The sequence below is a fragment of the Belonocnema kinseyi genome, chromosome 4 (assembly GCF_010883055.1).
Source record: "Belonocnema kinseyi isolate 2016_QV_RU_SX_M_011 chromosome 4, B_treatae_v1, whole genome shotgun sequence".
NCBI lineage: Eukaryota > Metazoa > Arthropoda > Insecta > Hymenoptera > Cynipidae > Belonocnema > Belonocnema kinseyi.
Window position 1 is genome coordinate 69,276,598 of NC_046660.1, and position 6,322 is coordinate 69,282,919.

At 37.6% G+C, this 6,322-nt stretch overlaps 1 protein-coding gene across 6 annotated transcripts in view; it reads right to left on the bottom strand.

Annotated features, from left to right (window-relative positions):
* LOC117171182 (calcium-activated potassium channel slowpoke) overlaps nt 1-6,322 on the bottom strand; it is a 294,278-nt gene that overhangs the window by 187,132 nt on the left and 100,824 nt on the right. The gene's annotated exons all lie outside the window — the stretch shown is intronic.

Genomic DNA, 6,322 nt, shown 5'->3' on the forward strand with positions numbered 1-6,322 from the left:
TTATATCTAGTTTAAATAAGCAGCAACAAAATAACTACTGTTTAGGATTTTTCCATACGCTTTATTTAGACCCTGGTAAGATCTTCATCAGTTATCCATAAGCGATAATTTCTAGGTGTGGATCAGTGAAAAAGTATAAGGCTTATCAATTGTCATCTAGTCTAAGTAAGGTCAAATTAGCTACTATCTGGCTCATCTGATCTTCAAGATCTAGTATCGCCCTGATAATGCGTTGATAAGCTTTTCATGCCTACCGCTCCTAAGTTTGGAATACTAATGTGAATTTGGATTAGGGTCAGATTAGCTGCTGTCTAACTCTATTAAACTGCAAGCCCTAGTCCACTTAGTGATCTGGTTTTCTATAACTTATCATTTCTAAATTTGGGTTCTCCAGAAAGAATTTGTATCAGAAGCTAATTAAATTATATTCTGCCGAAAAAACAAGAGTGAAACTAGCGACTGCCTAGAAGATATAGTTCGGCCCGGATCAGACTCTTATCAGTTTTTGATCACCTATAGTTTCTAGTTTGGATCAGTAAAGAAATTATTAGTCTAAGCCGGGATCGAGTGCTAATCTGCAAAATTGCACCCGCTCCCAGCAAAATCGCCGAAAAATTTCAGCTACAACCACGTCTCACGACCGTGAAATAGGCGGTTACAGTCTGTAAAGAAATCAATACGACGATCCAGCAAAAGCCTCGTGCACCCTAAGAACACGGAGCGACCCAAAGACTACCGCCTTCTGCATTTTTCCCGCAAGTGTTTTAGCATATTCTTGACACGCAGGGATGCTTTTTAGGCCATTAGCAAGTGAAAGCTTGGCACTTCCAAGAGCGCCGATGATAAGGACGATTAGTTTAACAGAATATTCCGGGTACAATCGTTGCAACTCCCTTATAAGGTCTCGATACCTCTCTTTCTTTTCATTCTCCTTCGTTATGATGTTTTTGTCAGCTGGTGCCGAAAATTCGATAACGAACATGGTTCGCTTTTCGAAGACAAGAAGAACCATGTCAGACCTCGAGTGAGCAACAGAAACAATTGTCGAGAATATAAAGTTCCAGTATATACCGCACTTCCCATTCTCGACAATTGACTCGATTTCCCTAGGAGCATTTAGAGGAGCGATATTAAGGTTAATGCCGTAAGAGTGACAGAGATGGTAATAAAGCACTCTTAGTGCCGCATTATGCCTTTGAATGTAGGTCGTTCCCGCGTGAGTTGGACAGCTAGATAGGCGACGGTATGTTAAGGTGGAAAAGACACCGTCTTGGCATGCAAAAATGAAACCCTCCGTACCAGACTTCAATCCAGGCGATTTAAAGAAAGCAAACGTTAGCTCACGAGACATTGACTGATCCTTCACTTTTCTGTGAAAGATACCGTGCATCCTCTTATCGAGGAGCTGTTCACGAAAGTTTTTCTCTTGTGCTTTCTTACTCCGGGATTTTAGGAGTCAGTACTCGAGATAGATAAGATTTGATGCATTTTGCTCACCCCTAATACTGAAGTCAAGTCCAAGTGTTTCAGCAGCCTCCTCCGCTGCTTTGTGCAGAAATGCTCCTTTGCCCACTTCTTCGTGATTCCTGACCATTTTAAGAAGAGGGTCTCTTCCATTTGCAACTCTATGTGCTGTACCCAGAATAATCCTGTTGTGAAGACATTCAAGACTCAATATTCCGCGACCCCCTTGACGGCGTGATATGTACAGTCGCGGAATGAAAGACTTAAGATGCATGCTTTCGTTCATGTGCATAACCTTTCTTGTCCCGATATCAAGGGATCTGAGCTCATTCTTCGTCCATGGAACTACTCGAAATGAATAGCGTACTACCGGGACGGCAAGCATGTTCGTCGCATATACTTCGTTCCTCGCCGACAGTTCGGAAGACCAAATCTGTCGGATGAGACGTTTGTGTCTGCTTCGGAGAGTATCCTTTATAGATGTCACATCCTGAATGCGGCTCTGTGGTACGCCCAGGTATGTATAAGTCTCTCCAGCGCAAAGGTGTCGTATAGCGCTTCTATCAACGAGATCAGGATCTTCAGGGATGCCATGAAGTTTTCCTCGCTTCAAATAAACCTCGGTGCATTTGGCTAACCCAAATTCCATTCCAATTTCCTTAGTATATTGCTCGACAATCCCTAGAGCTAGATGTAGTTGCTCTTTGTTTTTAGCATAGATCTTAAGATCGTCCATGTAAAATACATGAGTGACCTTGTACTATTGATCTGCAGGTTTGCCGCACAAGTACCCGTCAGAATGGCGAAGTGCTAGAGATAGTGGCAATAATGTAAGGCAAAAGAGCAGTGGGCTCATGGTGTCGCCCGGAAAGACACCTCTCTGAAGGGTGACCTTGTTAGTCGTCACACGATTTTTTCCAGATGAGATAGTAAATCTGGTTTTCCAACGCGGCATCAATCTCTCTATGCACCGAACTATTGGCGGATGAACCTTTAAGATTTCCAAAAGGCAGATGATAAGTCTATGGGAGGTCGAATCGAAAGCTTTCCGATAATCAATCCAGGCCATCGATAGGTCACGCTGGTAGAATGCTGCATCTTTACAGACACATCTATCGATGAGCAGGTTCTCCCGACATCCGGCTACGCCTTTCTTTGAGCCTCGTTGTTCATACATTTCTTGCCACACAGGTTCAATTGCCCCAACAATCCTATCATTTAGGATAGCTGTGAATATCTTATAAAGTGTGTTCAGACAAGTTATTGTCCTGTAATTCTTCGGGTCAGCTAAGTTGCCTATTTTCGGCAGGAGTATTGTGCGCCCTTCCACCAACCGCTCCAGAATCGGCTCTTCCGACTTTAAATATGAGGTGAAGATACGGGCCAAATGCTGATGGGTTGAAGGAAACTTCTTCCACCAGAATCACATCTGCCAGATGTGATGTAGTCAATTACACACTGAATGCGGAACGCGTACTGTCTTGCCCAGACTATCTTTATGGCAAGTGGATGCATTCGTCTTTTGGTCTTATGATCAACCGTTGGTTTTGTTTTACGCTTCGCATCGGCCAAAGCTCTCGCTGCATTATACACACAATAATTGATAGCCCAGAGGTCAGATTCTCCGGAAAAATGTCCACGAAGCTCGTCATCCATTTCAGCCAGATCTTTAGGCTTGAGAGAAACCTTCGTGTTGATGTTTCTCCTGGTCGTAAAGCATCACTCTTCCTCTATTGGATGCCTGCCCGCGGTTGGTCTTAGTGTCGCCTCTCTTTCTCTGTTGCAGGCTTGTTCTAACTGTGGTAGAGTAGGCGTTCCGCTTACATAGCCCCTTTTTCGGAGTAGTTCAGCATGATTTCGCAGCCGTTGCTGCGAAAAGTGCGATAGCTCCGGGTGTTTCTCGCACTACAGAGCATGCAGCAGATTGGTCGGCATTGTTGGCCGACCCATTTTCGGGAGCCCTGCGCGATCTGTTGTTTTAAACCGCACTCACTACAACTATGTTTGGTGTTGTCATTGTTGTTCCCAGTGGAAGCTAGGAAAAGGGGTTCGTCGATCCTTGTAGAGCCCCGCATGCAAGGATAAGGCTGCGTATTCTGAGAGGTCGCCCGGTATCCCAGAGTCACCGTTTTAGACACCTCACCCAGGTGCCATTCAGCTTTCGGCTCGGTTTTCACACCTCCGCTTGGGGGTTAATTCCTTGGGACCACCCCTCGGACAATTGTCCGCGACTGCCTATTTATTTTTGTAACCATATTCAGCAGAAACCCTTGGTACAGGGACCCTCTATCCGCAACCCGAGGACGCGTTCGGTGGCTTTGTCATAGGCTCTTCGGTTTGATTCTAGAGGAATCAAAATCGAACTATATATATATATATATATATATTCTACACAAAATATTAGAAACCGCAAATCAAATATTTACTACACAAAGTAGATCCCACACATAATGAAAATATTATTATTTAAATATAGTTTCAGCGCTATTGAAAATACTCTGGTACAAAATATTAAAAAATATATATTCCACGCAAAAATGTTAGATATAACATTTTTTCTATGCCAAACAGATTTTACACAAATGCTTCACTACAAAGAATATAACATTCACTATTTAGTTAAAACTTGATTAATTTTGTTACAAATTTGACTATTATGATACAAATTTAACTATTTTGTTAAGAAGTCACATTTTGGATTAAAAATTCAACCATTGGATAAAAGTTAAACTCTAATGAAAATTAATTGAATTGGTTAAATATTTTTTTCAAAAATAGTTTTTCCACTTTTTAATAGAAATTTATTTTTCTAACCGAAAATTGAAATTTTTTATTTTTGGTTAAATATTGTTCATTTTTAGTCAAAATTAACTGTTACAACTAAAAATGTAACTATTCCATTTCTGATTAGAATTTGACGGGTTTTTCTTGAAATCTTGTCTTTTTTAGTAGAAAAAATAAATATTCTGAATCAAAACTACTTTGTTAAACTCCTTTCATAAAAATTAATTTTATTGGCTCAAGAATTCAGTATTTCATTAAAATTACATTTCATTATTTCATAAATAATCTTTTTGGTTGAAATTGTTATTATTTTGCCGATAATCAATCGTTCTTAGTTAATTGTTCAACAATTTGGTTGAAAACGCAGAACTTTTCTCTTTGTGTTTTATTAATTCAACTTTTTCGCGGAGATTTCATTGTTTTTGTTGCTTCAAAACTAAAAAATGTTCTTAAAAAAATTTTATCTTGTGACTTAGAAATCTTTTTTGGTTGGAAATTAAACTATTTTATTCGAAATTCGTCTATTTTTCTTGAATTCGAATGTTTATGATTTATAATTAATCTTTTTTATCCAAAATTACAACTATTTCATTGAACTAATTTCTTAAAAAATCATTTTTCTATTTAATATTCATTATTTGATTTTAGAGTTTACCTTTTTGGTTGAGAATTAAGTTTCTTGGAAATATGGTCGTTTTTTTAATTTGAAAAATGATTTGTTTAACTAAAAATTTAACTATTCCATTTTTGGTTGAAAATGTATCTTTTTTATTTGAACATATAACTATTTGTTGAAAGCTGATATTTTTAGTCGAAAACTCAACTATTCAGCTATAAATACAGCTTTGTATGGTAAAAGATTAAATATTTCATCACTATTTTAATTATTTTGTTTCAAAACCTGACCATTTGATTGACTGTTTATCTTTTTAGCTTGAAAAATCAACTATTTTGTTGAACATTAAATTTAATTCGACTCGAAATCATAGACGTTCCATATCGAAATCAATATATTACTTATAAATTAATTTAATTTAAAAGAATATATTCTCCAAGAAAGTGTAATATCTGTCAAATATGTCTGCAGAAGGAAAAGTTTCATGCATAATATTTGTGTAGAATGTACTTTGTTCAGTAAAAACATTGAACATAACAGTTTTGTATAAAATTTTTTCAGAACATTGTAAGAATAAAATCATGACCATTTAGTTCTCTGTAGCATATGGGGCATTATTCCTCAACTGCCCCAACTCAAAAAGTCATGTTTTTCGATTGTCTCTAAATTCTGGGAATATGTTCGCCTACCCAACAGTAATTGATCCACAAACTTATAGACCAGGATTACCTACCCTCCCCAAGTGAAGGGGGGTTGAATTTTCAACCCCAATGCCTGCAGGGGTAGTTTCAAACGCCTGTAACTTCCTTTCTAATTACGCGATTTAAAATTTTTATGAGGGTTTTGGAAAGTGCTTTTTACATGCTTTCATCCTATTTTAATATTTATAACAAAAAAAATTGTTTAAACAATTTTTTCAATAAATCAATTGTTTATTTAACTTTTTTCGCAATTTAGGCATCTACGATTTTGTTTTAAATAGTCTCAAAAGAAAGCTTGACTTTTTTACTATGAAAAATGTCTAATAAGAAAATGGACAAATTGAAATTCATTGAGTTACAGAGCCGGTTGTAGAGGGAGTCCTCGCGCTCGCACTCGGGCGTTATGCGGCAGCATACCGCGGAACAGTTTTCAAGTATGCCATTTTTTTGTATTACTCACATTGATCCAAAATTGCATGAAGTCGTCGGAAAAAACTATTCACTTAATCGAAAATATTGATTAATTGAGCGGTTGGGTGCAAGAACGGCTTACTTGTATTTTCAGAAATCACTTGCTCTTCATTTGTTCTCCACGAAATTAGGTGCAAAACAAAAGAAACACAAGTGACTTCTAAAAATACAAGCAAGCTGTTTCTGCATCCAACTACTCAATTGTTAATACAAATTTATGAATTACATTATTCTAAAAACACGGGTAATTTACTTGTTCTGTGATACAAACTACATCTTTTATACT